This window comes from Eriocheir sinensis, chromosome 19 (genome assembly GCF_024679095.1).
Source record: "Eriocheir sinensis breed Jianghai 21 chromosome 19, ASM2467909v1, whole genome shotgun sequence".
In the NCBI taxonomy this organism is placed as follows: Eukaryota; Metazoa; Arthropoda; class Malacostraca; order Decapoda; family Varunidae; genus Eriocheir; species Eriocheir sinensis.
The window spans coordinates 12,527,210-12,536,705 of record NC_066527.1 but is presented as its reverse complement, the minus strand read 5'-3'; positions in this window follow the sequence as shown (position 1 = coordinate 12,536,705).

The window sequence follows — 9,496 nt, the reverse complement described above, 5'->3', positions numbered from 1 at the left end:
CATTATTTTCTGATGTTCTTGGCAATGCGTTCTTATTTTCTTTCTTGATATAAGGTAAAAAAAAGAATTGTAATGTTCCAGTGTTTTTTTTCCTCGTCCATTATTTTCTTATGTTCTTGGCAATGCGTTTTTATTTTCTTTCTTTATATAAGGTAAAAAAAAAGAATTGTAATGTTCCAGTGTTTTTTTTCCTCGTCCATTATTTTCTGATGTTCTTGGCAATGCGTTCTTATTTTCTTTCTTTATATAAGGTAAAAAAAAGAATTGTAATGTTCCAGTGTGATCTACGACTTTTTTTCCCCACCTGCATTATTTTCTGATGTTCTTGGCAATGTTTTCTTATTTTCTTTCATGACATAAGGTGAAAAAATGAAAAATTGTTGTTTCTGTGTGTTCTATGACTTTCTTTTTCCCACCTGCATTGTTTCCTAATGTTCTGGGCAATGTTTTTATTTATTTATTATTTTTTTTTTTCAAGGGAATATAAGGAAAAAAAGTAGATGACTTGTAATATTTTGGTGTGTTGACCGACTATTTTTCCCACGTGCAGTATTTCTGATGTTCTAGGCGATGACTTCTTCTTTATTTTTTCCTAGGAATGTGAGATGAAAAAGAAAAAGAAATGAGAGTTGAAATTATTATGTGGGTTCTGAGTCCCGCAACACATATTAATTAATTTTAGAAACCTTTTCCTGCTGTATTTCCTTGGCAATGTCTTTTATTTGCACTGTTTATTAATAATGTTTTCTGGTAATACGAGGTGAATGAACATTAATTTTTTTATGGATATATTTTTTTCTGATTCATTTGTCTCTTTTTGGCAGTGTTTGAAGCGTTTTCATGAGAGAGAGCAATTAATCATTGTCAAAGAAACCGTTCCAAACAATCCCGTCTCTCAGTCAAGACGCAAGAAGAAAGGGAAGTTGGGAAGGGGAGGGAGGGAGGGAGGGAAGAAAAGGGAAAGGACGAAAGGATGCAGGGAAAGTGAAATAAGGGAAGGGAGAGAGAGGGAGGGAGGGAGGGAGGAGATGATAAGGGAAAGGATGGAAGGATGCAGGAGGAAGTGAGATGGAGGAGGGAGGGAGGGGGGGAAGGAGGGAGGGAGGGAGGGGATGGAAGGAGGGATGGAGGGAGGGGAAGGAGGGAGGGAGGGGAAGGAAGGAGGGAGGAAGGAAGGGAGGGGATGGAAGGGGAGGACGGAGGGAGGGAAGAGGATAGCGATAAAGAGTCTGTAAAGGTTTAAGAATTATATAGCAAGGTGCAAGGGATTAAAGTGAAAGGGAGAGAGAGAGAGAGAGGAATAAGTAAAATTTGCAGTGCCTTTTGTAGATTTTGGGTACATAAAACATTCCCTCCCTCTCTCGTAGCTAATCTGCATAGGTGGACCAAAGCACACACACACACACACACACTCACACACACACACACACGGCCCGGTAGCTCAGGGGTAGAGCGTCTCTGGTTCACAACCAGAAGGACCGGGGTTCGATTCCCCGGTCGGGTGAAGATAAGTTGGGTGATAATTCTTTCACGTGTAGCCCCTGTTCACCTAGCAGTGAGTAGGTACGCGACGTCAGGCAAGGAGTTGTGACCTCGTTGTCGCGGTGTGTTGTGTGTGAGTGGTCTCGGTCCTACCCAAAGATCGGTACTATGAGCTCTGTGCTCTTCCGTAGGGGAACGGCTGGCTGTCTCGAGAGAGACCCGCAGCAGACCAAGAGGTGAATTACATACACACACACACACACACACACACGTAGAACAATAGTAAGTACACGCCTCACAATCGAGTGGTCCCGGGTTTGATATCCAGGCGGAGTTGAGACGAATGAGCAGTCTCCGTGTGTGTGTGTGTGAGGGGGGTGGAGAGAGAGAGAGAGAGAGAGAGAGAGATTGCAACCATACCCAAAGATCCGCTACTTCTGATCTCTCATTCGGGGAGGCAAGATCAAGGGTACCGGGCGGCTGGGGATCACGAGTCTAGCACGCGGCCAGACCATGGTGGACAAGACGCTCGCGCACTCACTCTCACACACATAAACACACGTAGGGGGTCATGGCGTACCTGAAGACCTGGAGTTACTTTCACCCATTGCCTTCCTTCGGCGCTCCCCAGGCGAGGATAGGTAAGGCAAGGCATGGCTAATGTACTCTTGCCGCGCCTCTTAATGCCTCTCCTCCTCACCCTCCTCGTCCCTTCTCTGTCTATATGTCTGGGTGCGTGTCTCTCTACTTAGTGTGTGTGTGTGTGTGTGTGTGTGTGTGTGCTATTGGTTCTTCCTTTTACACTATCTATCAGTCTGTGTCTCTCTCTCTCTCTCTCTCTCTCTCTCTCTCTCTCTCTCTCTCTCTCTCTCTCTCTCTCTCTCTCTCTCTCTCTCTCTCTCTCTCTCTCTCTCTCTCTGTTTCTTCTTCTTCTTCTTCTTCTTCTTCTTCTTCTTCTTCTTCTTCTTTTCTTTGACTTCCCGCATGTTTTGTTTTCTTTTCACAGGAGCTGCCGCTACAAAGGCCTGGCTGGGGAGAAATCCCGAGCCACCTGTGACATCAAGATCAAGATCTTCTTTTCTTGTACTTCCTCTTCTTCTTCTTATCTTCTACTTCTTTTTTTTTTCTTCTTCTTTTTCTGCTTCTTTTCTTCTACTTTCTTTTCTTTTTTTTCTTCTTTTTCTTCTTTTTCTTCTTTTTTTTCTTCTACTTCCTCTTCTTCTTTTTATTCTTCTTTCTTCTTTTTCTTTTTCTTCTTCTTCTTCTTCTTCCGTAATTAACTATTTTCATCACCTCTTCCTCCTCCTTTTCCCCTCCTCCTCCTCCTCCTCCTCAATCCGTATTTACCGACGAAGATTGTTTATCACCTCTACCGCCGGAGGTTAGAAGGACCGAAAAGATGTTAAGTGGCGTGCTCATCGTAGAAAGTGACATTTTACGCACAATTGAAAAGATTAAAGTAAGCAAAGCTCCTGGTCCAGACAAAATTACCCCTAGGATCTTAAAAGAAATCAAACATCAAATTTGTAAACCGCTCTCCATCATATTCAATAAATCTTTAACAGCTGGAAAAGTTCCGTCGGATTGGAAACTTGCAAATGTCACACCAATTTTCAAAAAGGGGGACAAGTCTCATCCAGGAAACTTTCGACCAATTAGCCTGACATCGATTGTTTGTAAGTTAAATAACATAATAAATAACTCGCAACATGGTTTCCGTAGTAAACGTTCGTGTTTAACTACGGCATTTGATAAGGTCCCCCACCAACGATTGCTCAGCAAACTATTGGCGCACGGTATCTCGGGTAACATTCACAATTGGCTTGTGCACTGGCTCTCTGAGTGGAAACAGAGTAGTTCTAAACGGTGTTACATCTAACTGGCTCGATGTCAGAAGCGGCGTACCTCAAGCATCAGTGCTTGGCCCCATGCTCTTGTTAATTTATGTAAATGATATCGATGATGGGCTCACTTGCAAAGTATCAAAATTTGCTGATGACACAAAAATTGCTTGTAAAGTAACTGCGACACTCGACGAAGAAGCCTTACAATCAGATATAGATCGACTTGCACGTTGGGCCAATCAATGGCATATGAAATTTAACGTTGACAAATGTAAAGTGTTGCACATCGGAAACAATAACAATCGCGTTCAGTACGTAATGAATGGCCAACAACTTTCTGCAGTAAGTAAAGAAAAGGATCTTGGAATATCAAGCGATTTAAAGCCCGGTCAGCATTGTTCAGATGTAGTTAAAACTGCAAAGAAATTGGTTGGCTTCATCGGACGAGTCTTTAATAATAAATGGGAAAAAGTAATATTAAAATGTATATTTCGTTGGTTCGACCCCGTCTAGAGTACTGTGTGCAGTTTTGGTCTCCCTACTACAGAAAAGACAGAAAAGTTGGAACGGGTTCAACGAAGAGTAACAAAGATGATTCCTAGGTTGAGAATTTTATCGTATGAACAAAGGCTTAAAGAAGTAAATTTATTCAGCCTATCAAAACGAAGAATGCGAGGCGATCTAATAGAAGTGTTTAAAATGTTTAAAGGATTCAGTGATTATTAATGCGGAAGATTACTTTACAATTGATCGATCAAATAGAACAAGAAGAAATCACAATTTGAAGATAAGTGGTAAAAGATTCTCGTCGTACGAAGCTAAACACTTCTTCTTCAATCGAGTTGTTAATGTTTGGAACTCTCTACCCTGTGATGTCGTTGATAGTACAGCAGTTACGGCCTTCAAGAATAGATTAGACAAGTATTTTGAATCCAACCAGCAACTAAGATATTACTCATTGTCGTAATAACATTAAGTTCTTTCGAATACTGGTGTCCTTGTCCGCTTTTATCGCCCGGTTAGTGGTAGCAGTAATGGTAGTTCTTTCCTACATAATTTCTGTGCAGTTTTTCAATGCTGCATGGTTCTTTTTCCTTTCCTGCCAGCTTTGGCTGGAAGGATGGGGGTGGGGTTAGGGAGGAGCCTTCGCCTTTGCTGTCCTTCATCTTCCACCTTTGATTAGATAGTTAGTGTAGCTTGTCACAAACAGCCTCGTAAGGACCAGCAGGTCTGCTGTTGTTTGTTCTTACTTTGTGTTTCTTTGTGTCCTCCTCCTCCTCCTCCTCCTCCTCCTCCTTTCCCTTCGCCTTTTTCTTCTCCCTTTCCTTTTCCTCGACCTCCCTGTCCCCATCCTCCTCTTCCTCCTCCTCCTCTTCTTCTTCTTCTTCTTCTTCTTCTTCTTCTTCTTCTTCTTCTTCTTCTTCTTCTTCTTCTTCTTCTTCTTCTTCTTCTTCTTCTTCTTCTTCTTCTTCTTCTTCTTCTTCTTCTTCTTCTTCTTCTTCTTCTTCTCTTTCTTTTCCTCCTCCTCCTCCTCCTTCTTTTCCTCCTCCTCCTCCTTCTTTTTCTCCCCCTCCTCCTCCTCCTTCTGATATTTCTCCTCATTTTTCTCTTGAAACTAGCAGTTCTTCAATCTCTTATGTAATTTATGTCTACAGCTTTAGTCTTCTTCTTCTTCTTCTTCTTCTTCTTCTTTTCTTCTTTCTGTTCTTGTTCCTATGCAGTTAACTTTTCATCACCTCCATCCTCCTCCTCCTCCTCCTTCTCCTCCTCCTCCTCCTTCTTCCCTATCTCCTCCTCCACCTCCTCCTCGTCTTCATTTTCGTCACTCGTCCTCTTTTCCATCTTCCTCCTCCAGGCGAACGCATTAATTATAGGGTACGATCTTCTTCCTTACCTCCTCCTCCTCCTCCTCCCATCTCCTCTCCCTTCGCCTCTTTCTTCTCCCTTCCCTTTCTCTCCCTCCTTTTTCTTCTTTCTTCTTCTTCTTTTTCTTCTTCTTCTTCTTCTTCTACTTCTTCTTCTTCTTCTTCTTCTTCTTCTTCTTCTTCTTCTTCTTCTTCTTCTTCTTCTTCTCCTTGACTTTGCGTTCCTCGGTATTTACTTTACTTGTTCGCTGCTTCTATACGCTAAGACAAAGAATGCAATGCCCACTCTCTCTCTCTCTCTCTCTCTCTCTCTCTCTCTCTCTCTCTCTCTCTCTCTCTCTCTCTCTCTCTCTCTCTCTCTCTCTCTCTCTCTCTCTCTCTCTCTCTCTCTCTCTCTCTCTCTCTCTCTCTCTCTCTCTCTCTCTCTCTCTCTCTCTCTCTCTCTCTCTCTCTGCGTATAATTGCCACATCTTAAAATTATTCATTAGACTCTTTGAGGTGAATATAATTGGCTGGTGATTAGTGTGTGTGTGTGTGTGTGTGTGTGTGTGTGTGTGTGTGTGTGTGTGTGTGTGTGTGTGTTATCGTAGTTATTACTATTCTTATTATCGTTCACCCCTATTTTCTTTCCCTTTCTTTTTTATCTATTTTTCTTTCTCTTATCAATATTTTTTTTCCTTCCATTCTTTCTTACTTTCACTACCACCACCACCACCACCACTTAACATATTGCTTACCTCACAGCTTAGCAACCACCCCCATCACTCAAACACATGACATGACCTTCCCATAACTATTAATGTGCAGTTGCTCCACCGATGACCTGTCTGTGCGAATGGAGGGGGTGTCGTAGTGGTGGTGGTGGTGGTGGGGGTGGTGGTAGTAGTAGTCGTAGTGGTAGTGGTCGTCGTGGGAGTATTCCAATGAGTGAGTGAGTGAGTGACTGACTAAAGAGTGAGTGAGTGAGTGAGTGAGTGATTGACTGACTGACTTATTGAGTGATTGACTGACTGAGTGGCTGAGTGACTGACCGAATGTCTGATTAATGACTAACTAACTGACTTGAATGAGTGAGTGAAGGAGTGAGTGAGTGAGTGAGTGAGTGACTGGTTGTGGTCGTTTCAGTATAGGTGATAGTTGTGGCAGTAGTGGTGGTGGTGGTAGTGTTAGTAACGGTGTGGTCGCGGGGGCTGTCCAGTGAAAGGTAACTGACTGACTGACTGGCTGACTGGGTTACCTGAGCGTGGGTACAGCTCAGGGAAGGGAGGGAAGGGAGACATCGACCGACGCAAGACGACCTGACCTATTTTTTTGTCTCTCAGCAACTCCCTTCCGTCCTTTCCCTTCTTCTTTTTCTTCTTTTTCTTCTTTTACTTCTTTTTTCTTTTCTTTTTTTCTTCTTTTTCCTTTTTCTTTTTTTCTTTTTCTTCTTTTCTTCTTCTTCTTCTTCTTCTTTTTCTTCTTCTTCTTCTTTTTTTCTTTTTCTTCTTTTATTTCTTCTTCTTCTTTTTCTTCTTTTCTTCTTCTTTTATTTTTCTTCTTCTTCTTCTTCTTCTTCTTCTTCTTCTTCTTCTTCTTCTTCTTCTTCTTCTCTTCTTCTTTTTTTTCTTTTATTTCTTCTTCTTCTTCTTCTTCTTCTTCTTCTTCTTCTTCTTCTTCTCTTCTTCTTTTTCTTCTTTTATTTCTTCTTCTTCTTCTTCTTCTTCTTCTTCTATATCATCATCTTGCTTTGTTCTCGTTCTCTTTCATGTTTTTTTCTTCCTTCTTTTCCTTTCTCATCGTTTTCTTGTTCTCCTTTTTATCGGCGTCACAGACGCCGATCAACAGATTGTCCATCTTCTTATAGTGTTGTTGTTGTTGTCCTCTTCAAGTTGTTTTCCTGGCTTACCCGTGCATTGTAGACATGACATTGTGTAATAACATTTGTTAGCCCTGATGAACCCTACAACATGGCGTAATAAACAAAGTCAGATTTTTTTTCTACGTCTTGGCCTGTGCCGCCGGTAGGCCTTCATAGTAGGGCCTGATGGTCGGCCCCAGCCCGTTGTGGCGCAGGCAGGTGTTTATAGTGGTGCCATCTTTACTTTTCAGAATTTTCCATTTTAGACATCTAGTTGCATAATATAAATTGTTGGGGGGGTGTTGGAGGGTCATGCGATGCCGATCTAGCACAGTTTTTGTGCTATTAACACTTTTTGTTCTTGTTCTTTTTCTTATTCTTTAACTTTTTAGACATCATCTTTTTCCCTCTTATTTTTTTCCCTATTCCCCTCTTCGTTTTCTCGATATTGTTGTCGTTCTTTTTTTTTTCTTCACTTTTTACTTTTTTTTGTTTTTTCCTCCTTTTTCTCTTCTTCCTTTACACGTCTATTACTTCATTTTTTTCCTTCCTACCTTTCTTTTTCCAAATTTTTTATTTTATTTTTCAGCTTCCTCCTCTTCCGCGTCGTCATCCCTTCCTTCTTCCTCTTCTTCTCGCCGTTCTTTATCACTGTTCTTTTCTTCCCATTCCATTCCTTCCTTTTCCCATCTCATTCCTTTCCTTCCTATCCCATTCCTTCCCCTCCCATCCTCTCCCTTCCCTCCTCATCTTATTTCTCTCCTTCCCTTCCTATCTGATCCTTTCCCTTCCCATTCCTTCCCTTCCGATCCCATTCCTTCCCTTCCCATCCCATTCCTTCCCTTCCCATCCCATTCCTTCCCTTCCCATCCCATTCCTTCCCTTCCCATCCCATTCCTTCCCTTCCCATCCCATTCCTTCCCTTCCCATCCCATTCCTTCCCTTCCCATCCCATTCCTTCCCTTCCCATCCCATTCCTTCCCTTCCCATCCCATCCCATCTCATTCCTTCCCTTCCCATCCCATCCTTTCCCTTCCCATTTTATTCCTTCACTTCCCATCCCATCCCATTCCTTCCCTTCCCATCCCATTCCTTTCCTTCCCATCCCATCCCATTCCTTCCCTTCCCATCCCATCCTTCCATCCATTCCTTCCTTCCTTCCATCCATCCCTTCCCTTCCCTTCCCATTCCATTCCTTCCCTTCCCATCCCATTCCTTCCCTTCCCATACCATCCCTTCCCTTCCATTCCCTTCCCATTCCATTCCTTTCCTTCCCATCCCATTCCTTCCCTTCCCATCCCATTCCTTCCCATCCCATCCCATTCCTTCCCATCCCTTCCCTTCCCTTCCCTTCCCATTCCTTCCCTTCCCATCCTATTCCTTCCCTCCTCATCCTACTCCTTTCCTTCCCATCCCATCCCTTCCGTTCCTACTCCTTCCTTTCGTATCCCATTCCTTCCTGTCCCCTCCCCCCCTTACTTTCCCTCCCCATCCCATCCCATTCTCTCCTCTCCCATCTCATCCTTTCCCTTCCCATCCATTCCTTCCCATTCCATTCTATCCTCTTCCATTTTATCCCATCCCTTCCCTTTCCATTTATTTTCATCTCATCCCTTCCCTTCCCATCCCATTCCATCCCTTCTCATTCTCTCCTCTCCCATCCTATCCTTTCCCTTCCCATCCATTCCTTCCCTTTTCACCCCATTCTATCCTCTTCCATTTTATCCCATCCCTTCCCTTTCCATTCCTCTTCATCTCATCCCTTCTCTTCCTATCCCATTCCACCCCTTCTCACCCCACCCTTCCCTTTCCATACCTTTCCCTCTCATCCCTTCCCTTCCCTTCCATTCCTTCCCATATCACCCTGTCCCTTCCCTTTCCATCCCATTCCTTCCCCTTTAATATCCTTCCATTCGTGTTCCTTTCCCTTCCCTCCCTTGAAATACCTGACCCTTCCCTTCTTTTCCCATTACTCACGCCTCCCAATTCACCTATTTTCTCCTCCTCCTCCTCCTCCTCCTCCTCCTCCTCCTCCTCCTCCTCCTCCACCTCCTCCTCCTCCAAATCTTTCTTCCCTTCTCCCTATTAGCCAACACATGCACACCTCCCCCTCCCTCCCTCCCCCTTTTCCTCCCTCCCTCCCCCCTTTCCTCCCTCCCTCCTCTACCTACATACCCACCTACATCTTTACTTTCTTCATGTCTACATTCCTCCCTACATTTCTTTCCTCCTTTCCTCCCTTCTTCCTTCCAACTCTCATGATTTTCTTTCTTCCATATTTTCTTCTTTTTTTCGTTCGTTCGTTCGTTCGTTCGTTCGTTCGTTCGTTCCTTCCTTCCTTCCTTCCAACTCCTTTCTTTCATGATTTTCTTTCTTCCATATTTTCTTCTTTTTTTCGTTCGTTCGTTCGTTCGTTCGTTCGTTCGTTCCTTCCTTCCTTCCTTCCAACTCTCCTTTCTTTCATG